Source organism: Crotalus tigris, unplaced genomic scaffold (genome assembly GCF_016545835.1).
Source record: "Crotalus tigris isolate CLP2741 ecotype Arizona unplaced genomic scaffold, ASM1654583v1 scf7180000019935.411523, whole genome shotgun sequence".
Classification (NCBI taxonomy): Eukaryota; Metazoa; Chordata; class Lepidosauria; order Squamata; family Viperidae; genus Crotalus; species Crotalus tigris.
Genome location: NW_024097779.1, coordinates 383,722 through 400,199, shown reverse-complemented (window position 1 = coordinate 400,199; position 16,478 = coordinate 383,722). Strand labels below are relative to the sequence as shown.

At 41.8% G+C, this 16,478-nt stretch overlaps 1 long non-coding RNA gene across 1 annotated transcript; it reads right to left on the bottom strand.

Annotated features, from left to right (window-relative positions):
* Positions 1-972: 972 nt before the first annotated feature.
* Positions 973-16,230, bottom strand: LOC120317914. Its single transcript, XR_005559344.1, has 3 exons — positions 15,966-16,230; positions 15,383-15,425; positions 973-1,212 (listed from the first exon to the last, which is right to left on the bottom strand). It is a non-coding gene; the product is annotated as an uncharacterized LOC120317914 (long non-coding RNA).
* Between the last annotated feature and the right edge of the window lie 248 nt (positions 16,231-16,478).

Sequence of the window (16,478 nt, the reverse complement as noted above, 5' to 3'; positions counted from 1 at the left end):
CATAGAACCCATCCATTTGGACTCTACAGTCATCCTGCTGGAGAACGGCAAAGCCCTCCTCCCATACATAAAAGGCACCACAGACAGAATCAGTAAGATCCTTCATAAACACAACATCAAAACAGCATTCTGCACAAACAGAAAAATATCCACCATCCTTAGAAACCCCAAAGATAAAATTGAATTAGAAAATCAAGGAGTATACGAAATCCCATGCACCACTTGTCCCACCACATACATCGGACAAACCAACAGAAGAATAAGTGCACGCATTGAAGAACATAAGAACTCAGTCAAAAAAGAGGAACCAACATCTTCCCTGGTCCAACACCTTAAAGCCACAGGACACGAAATTGACTTTAAAAATACCAGAACCATTGCCAAAAGTGAACATTTTAATAACAGAATAATCAGAGAAGCCATCGAGATAGAAAAACGCCCACACAGCATGAACAAGCGAGATGATACCTCCCGCCTACCAGCCATTTGGAAACCCGCCCTTATTGACAAACGACTCCCTAACCCCAAAATCTTAAACCCCTCTGCAACTCAGACTAACCTGAGCACAACCAAACAGAACACTCCCCCAGCCAATCAGAGCACAGCCAAGCCCCTAACCATTCAGAACACACCTCCACCCAATCAGAACACAGCCAAGCTCCCATCCAATCAGTTCATACCCTCACTGGCAGTTAAAAGGAAGAAACAGCTAAAACCACACATTGCTGCTCAAAGCAAGAAGCTAAAAACACCAGCCTGAAGATGACGAATGTGACTTCGTCGAAACGTTGCCAAGACACTTCCAATTTTACGCGGGAGAAAACCCAAACAACCAAAGACCTATATACAAATACCGCGCGAAAACCTCAGAAAACATATATATATATATATATAATATATATATATTATATATATATATATATATATATAATATATATATATATATATATATATATATATATACAAATGTAGTAATTCTTCACCCTCTCTAAAGTTACAAACAATTATTCTATATTGCCTGCTTTATCTATAGGGAAATCCATAAAGCGGATTTGCCTATAAGTTTGGATTGCCGGAAGTAACCCTGTTTTAAACTTGATAAACCAACTTTACCTTCCTACCTTTTACTTTTAACAGTCTTCATCTTCAAATATTGTGGAAGGGTTTGATTTCATTTCTTCTTTGTCACATTGCACACAGTTTTTCAAGTTTCTTTTGTAAATTCAATAGGAAAAAAAAAATAAGCCAGGTCACTCTCTCTGTTTATCATTTGTATTTTCCATTTAAACAGTGGTGGGACTCAGCCAGTTCGCACCACTTCGGCAGACCCGGTAGCTAATGTTTTGTTGTCTAGGCCGAGAATGGACTTCTGGAAGCGGCATCCACACAGAGAACCAGTTATTCACATATTTGAATCCTACCACTGCATTTAAATTTTAAAAGGAAAAAGTAATTAGCCAGTTTATTTTGTAGATCCAATTAAGAATCCTTTTCTAAGACATTCTCTTAGCCTTTAGTAACTATCTGGTCAAAACAAATTGTTCTATGTTTGTAATATCTTTTGGACATAATCTATCCATACTGACATTTTGATATGGTGGATGCTAATTTCTCACTTCAATCTTGAAATTTTCTTCAGTATTTTCAATGTTATACATTTTGCATTTTATAGGCTTCCATTTTTCCCTCATTACCTAAATATTTACTTCCCTCTAGTGTCCATTTTTTAAATCATGAAATTATTTATTTCTGCTATATTTTTCCAAAAAACAAAACAGATCTATTTCCCACAAGAAGCTGTTTGTTCTTTATACGTAATTCCAAAATCTTATTGTAAAAGTTCCAGTGTTCCAAATTCAGCTAGACTCATAGTCCATTTATAATTTTCTAAGATCATATTTGGCTTTTTGCTATTTCAGATTCTTTAAATTTTTAAGGTCACGATTAATTTTTTCATTCATTCAGGATGACTCATCTAGCATTTTGAAACTTGTTCCAAAGATGTCTAATAGCTTAGAAGTACTGCAGTTAGTTAGCAATTTCTGAAAGTGAATAGAAAGTGAGGTTGGTGAACTTAGTGTCCTTTAAAAGGTTCCTCCGTGGTTGTGAGCAAGGTGGTGAATCCTGTCATCTTCTGACACTGTAACCCACAGAAAACCACTGTTCTGTGTATTTATATGAGGAGAAGCTGTTGGGGGCACATGTGAGCAGTCTCCCATCCTTTCCTTATCAAGACAGGGTCCCTTAAAAGTTTTAAATATACAGACATGAATGATTTCAAAAGGCCTTCTCAGGCAAGTGAGCTAAAGCATGTTTAAGCAGAAGTCAGTCTGTATTATAGTTAATTCCTAATACATCTAAATAGAATGACTACCAGGATGCCTGCAAGTATTGCCAGAAATGTGAAGCTGACAGCTCAGCTGTTTTTCATATGTGTGACCCTTCGATAACTGTGCCACTTCATCTAGTGCCAAATGGATGTTCAATTGCAATAGTCCTTTCTAAATGGGTCATGGTTATCCCTACTCTACTAATTGATATATGTGCATTTTTTACTAGTTATCTTCTTGTTTACTGATCGTTTGATTTAGTGCTAGAATGGTAGACCTGATTTGTAGGCCCACACTAAATCGTATGCTGACTCTAGAGCAAAAGGATCCTCAGTTTTTCTTTTCTGAAGTCAGGATCCAGCTAAGGATACTACTAGGGAAGAGGGTTTAAAAAAGAGTCAAGATGGCAGTGGTAAACATGCAATTAAAGTTCTACTCCTTTTTTTGCCACTTTCTCCTTTTTGCCATCCTTTCCTCCACTCTCTCTCCCCTTGGTATTCTCCAGAACCAGTTTCCAGAACCAGAAACTGCAAGATCAAAAAGAGTCAAAGAGATAGGACTGAAGATGGAAAACAGGGAACACTGAGGATGTCAAAACTTCTCAGTGTTCCCAGATCTCTGACACACTTTGAGACATTTTGGCCAATTAAAAAAACCTAATGTAAATATGTTCATGTTTTATTTTTATTTTTTTTTATTTTTAAAATTTATAAACCGCCCTACTCCCGCAGGACTCTGGGCAGCTAACAATAAAAACATCATAAAACATGACAAAACAAACAGTACAATAACAGTCATCCAGGGGTCAGATTTTATAAACCCCAGGCCTGCCGGAAAAGCCAGGTCTTAAGCAGCTTACGGAAAACCAACAGGTTGGGAGTGGTCCTAATCTCCGGGGGGAGCTGATTCCAAGACGTGGGCGCCATCACAGAGAAAGCCCTCCTCCGCGGCCCCGCCAAATGGCACTGCTTGGCCGACGGGACCTAAAGGAGGCCCAGCCTGTGGGATCTAACCGGACGAAGGGAACTATGAGGTAGTAGTGGTCTCGCAAATAGCCTGGCCCTGAGCCATATAGAGCTTTAAAGGTAATAACCAACACCTTGAATTGGACCCGGAGACCAATAGGCAACCAGTGCAGCTCACGGAGGATAGGTGTAACGTGGGTGTATCGAGGAGCACCCACTATCACTCACGCGGCTGCATTCTGGACCAACTGTAGTCTCCAAATACTTTTCAAGGGTAGCCCCATGTAGTAGTCCAGACGTGAGGTGACAAGGGCATGAGTGACTGTAAGGAGAGCCTCCCGGTCCAGGTAGGGTCGCAACTGGTGCAACAGACGAACTTGTGCAAAGGTCCTCCCAGCCACAGCCGTCAAATGATGTTCCAAATTCAGCTGTGGATCAAGGAGGACACCCAAGCTGCGAACCCGCTCCAAAGGGGGTATTATTTCCCCCAGTAGAGTCAACACTGGACAGTCGACATGATCCTTGGCAGGCAACATCCAAAGCCACTTGGTCTTGTCAGGATTGAGCCTGAGTCTGTTAACCCCCATCCAGACCCTCACGGCTTCAAGGCAAATGTTATTGTTAAGAGCAGATTTATAATACAGATTTCAGAAAAATTACACCTATTGAAATTTCCTTCTGTATCCTACCAAAATAGGAGCAGCAGAACCATGTTGTAATAACAGCCACACAAAGAGCTTGATTTTTGTTGAAGCCAACTTCCTCCTAGATGATTTCACTATTATTTATTATGTGCTCAGAAGACCACATGAAACCTAAAATGCTTAAAACTTGACTCTTGCATTCTCTGAGAAGCAAGTTAAGCTAAGGACATTATGGAGAGAATAGAAAGTTGTAATTGTTGCGTCCTTCGTGAAATGGCAATGACACGAGAAGCAGTTGTAGTTCTCAGGAACTTCTTTATTTCTGTTCAGCATACTGGTTACAAGACACCGACAACTCCCAAATCTCCCGGCCTCTTTTATAGGCCATTCCCGGGCCAATCTGCAACATTTGGCATGCCAGCACCCGCACATGCGCGCACGTGCTGGCGACAGCCAGTCTGGTCCCGGGCAGCTTGCACCTGCCCAGGACCGTTGCAATGCCCCGAGCCTGCTTCCACAGGCTCAGGACATAACACCCCTTCCCCCCCGGCTAAGACTATGATCATACAATAATAACATACAACCTAATGCGAGCGTGGTGCCCATACTACCTAGTGTCAGTTATTTCCTCTGCTTCTATCATTCCCAGTGTTCTATTTTCCTATGTGTACAGGAATGTTCTCTGTTAACTCTGTTTTGCCAGTAGAGTTACAAAATCTTCTAAATACTTAGGAGATCTTCTGGCTCTCTGTGACCTCCTGACTTCTGGGTACCTGCCAAGTACCCCTTGACTGAGGGGTGATGCATACCAGTCCCCCCTGTTACACCCTGGTGATTCCCAAGGACTGTGCTCCGATGCCTGGCCTGCTTGCTTGCCCACTGGGCTCATCAGGCCAGGGCTTCTTTCTCTGTTTGACCTGGTTGTCCTGCCTAGCTGCAGGCTCTCTGGCCCTCTTAAGTGACTGTCACTGTTGGGCGATTCTGTAGAACCTTCCAGGTCCATCCAAGACCCGTCAGGAGGTTGTCTTTCCCCTTGTTCCCATTCTGTCCCCGGGCTTGTGGGGTTTTCAGTGCTGTCCCAAAACTCAGTTGTCCTCTGAGTGAAGTCAGAGGTGTTGTAGTCGGGATTTGGTTCCTCGACCACCTCCCTGTATGCTTGCCCCCTTCTAGGGACAGGGGTAGTGTCGGGCCAACTAGAGGGAATGTGTGCCAGCTCTCTTGCAGGGTGTGATTTCTTTGGACGCTCCCAGATATCCTCCCTGACTGGAGTACTGAGTGATGCGGGTGAGTAGTGATTATGCCCCCGGGGTGACTCCCTGGCTGGAGTAGGCACTGGTGCCTGAGTTCTAGTTGGGCTCCGTGAATTCCTGTTTGGAGCACTCGTGGAACTTTGGAATGGGCTGTCTGTAGCCTCCTCGTTAATGATGGGCAGCAGCCCGTACTCTTCCCTTTGCCCTAAAGGGTCCCCCTCCCCCCTGGAAAAGACCCAGGAGTCTCAGTGGGAAGGTCCCGTCTAGTGCGGAGTTGGTCGATGTGTCGACGCAGGACATGACCGTTGTCCAGAGACACCTCGTAAGACAGAGGACCTGTGACTCTGGATACAGTGGCAGGGACCCATGAATGGCCAGGCCCATAGTTACGAGTCCAAACCGGGGCACCCACAAGCAGTTGTCTAGGTGCCCTGGGGTGTGTGAGTGTGGAAGGAAGTCTGTCCGGATGCAACCGGTCAAGCTTGGTGGTCAGTTTGCGCCCCCAACGAAGTTCAGCTGGGCTCCTCCCGGTAGAAGTGGACGGTGTAGTGCGATAAGAAAGGAGGAAGTCAGCCAACCTGTGATGCCAGTCTCCATAGGTAATTTTCTTCAAGGCGTCCTTGGTGATGCGAACCATGCGTTCAGCCATACCGTTGGTGGACGGGTGGAAAGGCGCAGAGGTGGTATGACGAATCATGTTGGCCTGTAAGAAAGCTTGGAATTCGGAAGAAGTGAATTGAGGGCCGTTGTTAGACACGAGGACGTCTGGAAGCCCGTGTGCAGCAAAAATCCCCCTCAGTACTTGAATAGTCTTTGCAGTGATGGTGGAAGAGACGGGTACAACCTCAAGCCATTTTGAATGGCTATCAACTAGGACCAAGAAGAATTGACCCTGAAAAGGCCCAGCGTAGTCAATGTGCACCCTAGACCATGGAGACTGTGTTTCCTCCCATCTATGTACAGGAGCTTGGGGCATTTCAGGGCGCGAGTGTTGACAAAGGTGGCATGCATGCACCTTAGCTTCAATGTCTCTATCTAACCCAGGCCACCACAAATGGCTGCGCGCAAGCGCCTTCATGCGTACAATGCCAGGATGACCCTCGTGGAGGGAACCTAAGACCCTAGTCCTCATTGAGGTAGGAATGACAACTCTGCTTCCCCAAAGCAGACAACCCTGGAAGGTGGACAATTCGTTCCTTTTGGACCAGAAACTCTGAAACTCAGTGCCAGGACAGCTCTCTGGCCATCCAGATAAAACCCAAGAAAGGACACATGAAAGTGTGAGATCTGTGGCTGATTCAGCGGCCACATCCCTGGCATCTAAAGGAGACTCAGGCAAGGCCTGAATGGAGAGGATATTGATAGTTGGTGCAGGGTCAGCTTCTATTACCGGCAGGGGTAATCTACTGAGGCCATCAGCATGGCCCATTTCCTTCCCAGGTTTGTGAAGTAAGGAGAAATCATAGGCAGACAGAAAGATAGACCATCTCAGCATTCTGGGGGAGATGATCTGGGGAGTTTGTTTATGTGTGGTAAACAGTCCCAACAAAGGCTTATGGTCAGTGAAGACCGTGAAATGCCTGCCATATAAAAAATCATGGAATTTTTTGATTCCAGCAACAACAGCTAAAGCCTCCCTGTCTATTTGAGCATAATTTCGCTCACCAGAAGACAAGGTTCTGGAGTAATATGCAACAGGAACCTGAGTTCCGTCTGATCTGAGGTGGCTTAGTACGGCTCCCACCCCATAAGGAGAAGCATCACAAGCGATGCACACAAGAAGGGATTCATTGAAATGTGCAAGCACACTGTTAGAAGTGAGTAAGCCTTGACCTCATTGAAACTTGCTTCGTGTTTTTGTGACCACTGCCACACTGCCTGTTTGTCCAGAAGCCTGTGAAGAGGCTTGGCTACACTAGACTTGTTTGGGAGAAAGGAGTTATAGAAATTCAGAAGGCCCAGAAAAGCCTGTAGTTCGCCCTTGGACTTTGGCCTAGGGGCATGCATAATGGCTTCCAGTTTGGATTCAGCAGGGTGAATACCGGTAGCATCGATTTTGAATCCCAGAAAATCTGTAGAAGGCACCCCAATTTTACATTTGTCCTTCTTAAGTTTGAGGCCCGTTTTCCTGAACCTCAGCAGAACAGCCCTTAATCTCTCAGCTAAGTTGTGTGTAGAGTCCCCTGCAATTAAGACATCATCAAAATAAGGGCAAACCCCTGGTATACCCCGTAGTGTGTTTTCCATTACGCTTTGAAAAATTCCAGGAGCGACATTTACTCCAAATTGTAATCTCTTTACCTTGAATGCCCCCCTATGGGTCACAATGGCCTGAGCTACAGCAGCAGCATCATCAACAGGCAGCTGTTGATAAGCCTGAGCTAGGTCAAGCTTTGCAAAAACGCGCCCCCCCCCTTGAGGGAGGCCAGGATATGACTGACCACAGGGACAGGATAGGCATGTTGCTGCAATGCCTTATTTAGAGTGCATTTGTAATCGGCACAGATGCGAATGCCCCCATTTGCCTTAAGAGGTGTGACAATGGGGGTCTCCCAAGGACTGGAGTCGACAGGTTCTAAGACTCCTTGCTGAATCAATTTGTTTAATTCAGTGTCAGTTTTACCCTTTAAAGCAAAAGGAACCCTTCTTGCTTTGATTCTAATAGGGGTGACAGTGGGGTCTAACTTCAGTGACACAGGGGGTCCTTTGTACGTGCCCAGCTGGGGGCTGAAAACATCTGCAAATTCTTTGCAGACTTCTTGTAGGTCAAGTGTTTGCAAACTATTGAGCCCTGTGACGTGTATTCCCAAGGCCTCAAACCAATCGAGTCCTATGAGACTCGTTCGTTCCCCCCCTACTACTACTACATCTAGTGGACCTTCAAAATCCTTATACTGTACATTAAGGGTGGCCTCCCCCTTAACACACACTCTGGAGTTTTGAAAGTCCGTTAACACAATGTCGGAAGGCCTCAGCTTGGCCTGAAATCCGCTGCCAGAACAAATCTTCCTAAACGTGTGCATGGAAATGATCGAGAGTGCAGACCCCGTATCCAGTTCCATAGTCAATGGAACCCCTTGTAGCTTCACTTTAAGTGACAGCTTTTTCTTGATGGGCTTGTGTGTGCCTGTCTTGTAAATGTTTCTTCGCGAAGCGCAAAACCCCACCCTGTTTTGGCTGGGAACCCTGGTACCTTTCAGGCGCAATTCTTCCTGAGGTTGTACCTTCTGACGGCCCAGACACACAGCTGCAATGTGTCCTTGCTTTCCGCATGCTCTACAGATAGCGGAGCGGAATCTACAGTCGATCCTCTTGTGGCGACCTCTACAACCGAGGCACTTGGGGAGAGCTGAAGAGCTTCCTTTCTGTTTCCCTTCTTTCGTGGGGTAGAGACGGTCTACTTCATCATCAGGATCCTCCTCTGGGTTCCTTTGGGCTCCTTCCTGGTGCACGGACGCAGCCTCTGGAGTGCTTCTGATCAGCCTCATGTTCTTGATGGCGCCGCCCGCTGCCTCTTCTGCAGTAACCTCTCTCAAGGCATCTTGGAATGATAAGTCTTCTTTAGCAAAAAGTCTCTGCTGTAATTCTCTATGCCTCAGTCTGCATACAAATCTGTCTCTCAGCCGTTCTTCTAGATCCTTGAACTCGCAGTGTTTAGCGGCTTTTCTCAGCGCAGCAATGTATTCTTTGGCTGATTCTCCGGGTCGCTGATCCCTCTGTTCGAAGGTGTGGCGCCAAGCGATGACGGACAGCTTGGGCTGGAAGTGTTCCTTGAGTAGTTTTTTGAGATCTGTGTAGTTAACAGATTCTAGAGGTACAGGTGCTGCTATGTTTTCAGCAATTTAGAATGCGTCTTGACTGCAAACGCACAGCAGGGTGGCAGCCTTCAAACTATCTTCTCTTACTTGGTTGACTTTAAGATAGTTTTCCACCCTGGCTACGTAAGACTTCCATCTTTCCGGATGCGAGACATCGAATTCTGAAAGTCTTCCTACTTTTGCCATTTTTGTAGAAAAGGAAGGGTCTATCAGCCAGCCTACCCCCGATGCTCGCTGGATTGGCGGGTAGCTGCCGAGTCAATGCCGTTCCTACCGCTCAGGACTCTCTCGGGTAAGCTTACACCTGTCTTCGGTTGATGTAAGGCAATCCCACCTTCGTCGCCAGTGTTGCGTCCTTCGCGAAATGGCAATGACATGAGAAGCAGTTGTAGTTCTCAGGAACTTCTTTATTTTTGTTCAGCATACTGGTTACAAGACGCCGACAACTCCCAAATCTCCCGGCCTCTTTTATAGGCCATTCCCGGGCCAATCTGCAACATTTGGCGCGCCAGCACCCACGCATGCGCGTACGTGCTGGCGACAGCCAGTCTGGTCCCGGGCAGCTTGCACCTGCCCAGGACCGTTGCAATGCCCCAAGCCTGCTTCCACAGGCTCAGGACATAACAGTAATATAGTTTGTTTGAGATTGGCTTATCAACAAAGGCAAATCTAATTGTTGCCTTTGTAAACCTTGATGGAGGAAAAACAGTTACTTTTGAAAAATCAACAATGACCTGGATGAATGGGAATCTCCACAGACATGCTAAACCACTATGGCTAAAAAAGTGATCTCCTGCAGGTTTAGAACTCTGGAAGACAAGGGAATACCTTTTTTTTTTTTTTGCCGTAACCACTGATGTCATATTCAAAAAGGACATCGTGTTTCAAATTTAATTGCTTATTGACTGCTTTTCAGCTATTAGGAACCTTTGGATCAACAGGTTTTACAGTATCAGGTGAGGTTTTGTCAGCAGGAAATCAGGACTCCAGGCAATTCAAATGAATATATAGGTTTACTGTATGCTAAAGTTCTCTAGAAGAATCTAATAATGGTCAAAGTAAGTTGGCAGTAGATAAGAGTCAACGGTTCAAGGTGGGCTGGACTTAGATCTCTTGTAATCACAACAGGATTTGAGACTGATAACACATTTGACTCCTCCCTCAGGCTCAGTCCTGTTATCTCCTACAGGTTTCCTTCAATCCTTAGCAAAAGAAATTTTAAACACAAGTTTAAGAACTTACTATTTTTTTCCTTTTGGAATAAATAACTAAAGAGTGATTATAACTTTGATTTTGCAAAGTTATAAATAGACTAAGGGTCCAGATGGAGTTCAAATAAAATTTGTATTCTAATTAATTAGAATATTATAAGAATTCAAATTAATTATAAGAAAGCTTCCCATGGAAAAAAACTTTTGTTTTGAATTCTCTTTTTAAAAATATGATAGGATGAGACTTTGAAGGTTGGACAGTAGAGAGAATCAAAAGGAACCAAAAATTATAATTAAAGGAGAAGATCACTTAAATTTGATTTATTAGTATAGAAGAGAGTACTAAAGGATATTTTGGACAATTAATCCAAGATAATTTTAAGAATATCTGCCTCTATAGATAGACTACATTTAAAAGATGTTTCTTCTTCTCTTCTTGTGCCATATCCGTTATTGGACGTTGGCGATCATGTTGGCTGTTGCTCGGGACATTGCAACGGTCCCGGGCAGTTGCAAGCTGCCCAGGACCAGACTGGCTGGCTCCGGCTTCGCGCGCATGCGCGAGGCACGGAGCGCGCCAAATGTTGCCATTTGGTCTGGGGAAGCGTTCTTAAGAGAGGCAGAGAGGCCTGTGTGCCTCAGAGCTGAAACGGAGCTGAAGAAACAACAATAAAGGCTTCTTGACACTACGAGATGCTCTGTGATTTATTGCCATTAAGCTGAGGACTCAACATTGGCGATCCTGTTTTTATCAGCAGCCGCATGAAAAAGTGTTGCTGAATTTTGTCCAAACCAATCCCTTAGATTTTGAAGCCACGATGTTCTTCTTCTGCCTGGACATCATTTGCCTTCAATCTTTCCCTGGAGGATTAAATCGAGTATGCCGTATTTTTCTGGATGTCGCATCACATGACCAAAATATTCTAACTTTTGTTTTTTAATTGTTTTGATGATTTCCCTTGGCTTTCCCAGGCGGCTTATAACTTCCTCATTTCTGATCCTGTCAACCCAGTTTATATGTAACAGCTGACTGTAAATCCACATTTCAAATGCTTCTAGTCTCTTCAGGTGACCAACTCTCTACTCCATAGAGCAGGATAGAAAAAATATAGCATCTGACAAGCCTGATTTTCAATCTTAAAAGATGTTACAGTAGTAAAATTGGTTTTACTCAAGACAAGACTGAAATTGATCTAAACATGATAGGCCACAAAAATGGTATGGAAAAAGATGCTACATTGGACATACTAATAAAATCTGCTGATGTTTTAATAATGAAAAAGAATTTACAAATAACAGATCAAAAATGACTTGGATAGCTTTCCTACAATGGATTTACAAAGAAGACTTGTTAATACCTTGAGAAATGTTGGGAGAAGGGACAAAGAAAAAATGAAATTAAGTTCTAGAATATTATTTAAGAGATTGAATAAAGTTGGTTATTTGATCAAGGTTAAAATAGATATATTATTATCTCTGGTAACCCTTAATTGATTTTTGCTGACTAGGATTGAACAATGAAGTTTTGGAGATTTGTTATAGATAGTTGGAATATGGGATTAAGGGATCGTTTATTGTATTTTTAAGAGGTGATAAGTTGCTAAAATTGCTTATACTTGGAGTGATAATGGGCCAAAACAATTTTATATACAGCATTTCTTTCCCTTTTTAAACTAGGTTGTTATTTTTTTTTTCCTATTCTATTTTTCTGGAGAAGAGCCTAATGTTGGGAAAGATTGAGGGCAATAGAAGAAGGGGACGACAGAGAATGAGATGGCTGGATGGAGTCACTGAAGCAGTAGGTGTGAATTTAAATGGACTCCAGAAGATGGTAGAGGACAGGAAGACCTGGAGGAACATTGTCCATGAGGTCGCGACGGGTCGGACACGACTTCGCAATTAACAACAACATTCTATTTTTCCTTTTCTACGCTTTCTATTTTTTCTTTTTCTTTTTAATTTGTATTTTTTAATCTTTTTAATTATATTTTAAAATAACATTACTATAACCTCTTGCTAAGTCTTAAAGAAAAAAGTGGTTTTTTGGATAATCAAAGAGGCTTGTGTATTATATTCCATAGACTCAATTAATCCTAAATTCTTCATGTCCAATTCTTAGAGACTCTTTGTATAAGTTCCTGAAATTTTCTTGGGAAGATTTTCAGAAGCGGTTGCTATTATCTCCTTTCTAGGGCTGAAAAAAGGTGACTAGCCCAAGGTCACGTAGTTGGCTTTGTGCTTAAAACAGAATGAGAACTCTCATTTATAGCCTTAATCACTACATAGTTTATAGCCTTAATCACTACAATAAGTGGCTCTCTCGGGAATTCTTAAATAAGGATGATTAGCAGAACAAATTATCTTGTTTTGGAGTTCATACAAAAAGTCCTGTTAATTGAAATTGAGCCAAGATGATCTTTAGCTTTTTGGAATTTACCTCACATATTTATAAAAGAAGTTAATAATTTGCCATTCTGTCCATGCATGGTTACATACATGACAGTTTCAGTGAAATTAGAGCCTCTCCCACGCCATTTTCTGATTATCAAGCCCTGCATAATCTAAGTCAACAGAATTCTTTGCAATATCATGATGAGAATGCAGTAATTTTCAAACTGCATATTTCCTTATGAAAGCCTTTGGAACTATAGCACTGCCCCAATATAATTCTGACCAAATGTGTATACGATTGCAATTTAAGGAATAATCACAGTGGAGTTAAAACTGAAGAATACCTGCCATTTCTGCTGTTCCCAATGATTTATCTCAAAGAGTTAACCTCCTCCCATACAGTAAAAAAACCTAAATATGGGGATACACAGTCTTCCAGGCCTTGCTGCACTACAATTCCCAGCATCCCTCATGATATGCTATACTATCCTAGAGTATTTGTTTGCTAAAAGAGCTCAGAATTATATGAAAACATTGCTAGAGCCCTTTCAAATCATCTGTGCTTCAGATATTATTGTATCATGTTTTAAATCTGAAAGGTGCTCGCTGAGGAACCAACCATTTTTCAGCACACACACACACAATAACTCCTCCAAAAACTTGCCAATTTTCATATGACAGATGTGAAACCATTAAACCCCTAAATGTTATTTATTTATGCAGGTATAAACTGTATAAAAGTTTATGATCACAATTGGGACCAGAATCTCCATTGCTAAGTAAGTTGGTTGTTAAGTGAGTTGTACTCAATTTTACAAAGCTTTTTGCCACTGTTGTTAAATGAATCACTGCATTTGTTAAATAATAATAATAATAATAATAATAATAATAATAATAATAATAATAGTAGTAGTAGTAAAGTTGGAAGGGACGTTGGAGGTCATCTAGTCCAACCCCCTGCTCGGGCAGGAAACCCTACACCATTTCGGACAAATGGCTGTCCAATCTCTTCTTAAAAACTTCCAGTGTTGGAGCATTTACTGCTTCTGGAGGCAGGTCTCCCAGCTGGCTTCCATGGCTAATTAGAGGCACCTAAATTTTCATAATGTAACCATGGTGATACTGCAGTGGTTGTTAAGTCACTTTTTTCAGTCGTAACTTTGATTAGTCACTAAACAAATGGTTATAAGTCAAACACCACCTATAACTATCGTAATGCCACAATGGGCTTGTGTGTCTTTCAGGATGTAGCAAAAGAACCATTAACTTCAATTTAAAATACATTATTACTGTTAGTTGTATTATTATTATTCCTGGAAAAGCATAATAAGAACAAATGTACCTCAATTCTTCAGTTACAGGAAGTTGTATTACTTAGAATGGCATATATATTCTGACATCATTAATTATCCAAGATCCTTGAGAAAGATTCAATGGTCTGATAGTCAAAACTAGAAAATTCACTAATAACTATCTAGTGGACTGTGTGTAAAGAACAATAATAGTAAATTAAATCATATTTATTTTTTGTCTTGACCTTCTACTTTTCTGAAATCTGACAAAGTTGCAAACTGTAGCTATAAATCTTACAAATATCCTATAACTTTTTGCTTTCACTGCGATCACCAGGATTAACCAGGATATACATTTTTCTCCAAAATGTATATGGGTTTTACATAAACTATAGAAATAGAATTGGAAAATTAAAATGTTAGCTTTGGTTGGAAGGGCATCCATCTGCTCTAAAGGAAAGGCAAAAATAGGCTTGAGGGGTGAGGGAGCATTTTCAGAAGTTAGTGAGAATGATGTAGAAAAGTGTATTTCAACCTTGACAACAATTTTGAGATCTGTGAACTTCAACTCCCAGAATTCCTCAGCCAATATGACTGGCTGGGGAATTCTGGGAATTAAAGTCCACATAATGCAGGGGTGTCAAACTGCTGGCCCGCGGGCTGGACGCGTCATCCAGAAGCCACACCCACCCCATTGCTGGCAATGGCAAAACCGTCTCAAGATGTTGCACGACATCACGTGACGTCACGAGTTTGACATGTCTGATATAATGTATCTAAAAATTGCCAAGTTCAAGAAACAGTGATGTGGAGCAATCTCAGCAATCTACATTATTACCACCATGCCCACAATGGCAGCAATTGGATGGGAGTGGTTATATCATGTTCTCAAAATTCCCATTCAATGTGGTCACCCAGACCAAAAAGATTGAGGACCCTTCCCCTAAGATATGAAAACTATCATCTTCAAATAACTTTGTAACTTTGTAATTAATACTTTCAAAATTAAGATATCTTGATAGAATTTGGAAGGAAAATATATGAAGAAAAGACAATAGGTAGACTTAAGAAAGAGATTATTGGCTTTTGCCAGTGAAATGCATCTGATTGCCTAATTGATATATAAAGTATACATACAAATAAAGCTGCGTATTCACTGTAATTAAAAATAGCTCCAACACAAGAATGAAATGAAACTGATACTGATTTCCTCATTCTTGATCATTAAGCAGCTTGGATAAAAGATATTAGTAGAAAGGAAGCCCTATGGCTACTTTACAGTTTTCTACCAGAAGTTATTTGGGTTCTTATGCATGTTCTAAATCATATATTGCCCTTCAAATTCAGTTTTCTACACAGGTCCAACTACTTTCCATTTCCATGAACTAGTTAATGGATTTGAAAACTGTTCTTAATGAATTAGTTAAGTCTAGTGAGCTATTCATTCTTTTAATAAGATGAAATATCACAAAAACACTTACCGTAAATGGCTGCCCAAAAAGCAACAGGACTTACCTATGAAGTCTGGAAGAGGAGGAAAATAAGAACATATGTGATTTCTGTTACTAGAATATTTTAAAATATTAAGTTGACAGGATCTTGATGCAAACATTATTTTGTTGCATAAAACTTCACAGAGTATTTCGCTGTCTGATTGGAACTAAACAAGCTGCAGCTAAGAAGAAAGGTATAAAAGAATAAAAATTCTTTCCCTGCTACAAATTTTAGAGCAGAAACTGATTGATCTTATTACCACTTTCCCTGGTCTAAATGATACTATCCCCTAAAAAAAAAAAGACTGTTATTTTAGACATATGTCTCAGCAACGGCAGTCACAAATAAGATCCTCAACTCACAAACAAGCAATTACAAATTGCTCCATTACACCCAGAATATGTCCAAATTACCCTAATAATTACCCCCAGTTTATAAACACTTTTCTAGAGAAAGCCAGGAAGAAAAAGTAAGGTATACATAGTTTTGGAAAACAAATTGTTAAAAAGAAAAACCAGGTGTTTTTTTTCTCCATAGCTGTCCACGTGTTCAACTAGCTGCCCAACTCACCTGTGTGGAATGGGTGGAAAACAGTATTTTGGCAGGAATGCTGGGTTCTTCTTAGATTCCACTCGCTTGTTCACATTAGAAAGCCTGATCTGAACTGTTCAGAGGCAAGCTAAGCTTTAGTGGGTGATAGGGGGATAAATAAAGGCATAAATACATCCTCATCTAAGGGAGCAGGGCAGAGACAAAATGTTAGAATAAGAGCAAGTGTCTTCTGAGTGGAAGCAGACGCTACCAAAAGTTCAGGTCTGAAAGTGGGCGTGACTAAAAAACATCACATGGAGGAGGAGAGGTAGGTAATGGAGGAAGGGAAACTCCCACTGCAGCCAGCAGCGTTCCTGGGTGTGCCTCTTCTAGGTAAATGTCCAGCAGGCAATTTCCCTGAAAGAATTGCTTCAATCAATCCACAGAGAACTCCTGCATGAGCAAAATGCATTTATTCTTTCTTGTATTGCACAGGGCTCCTAGGGTTTTAAAACAATATTCCAGAGATCCAGTGGTCTGCTTCAATGATCC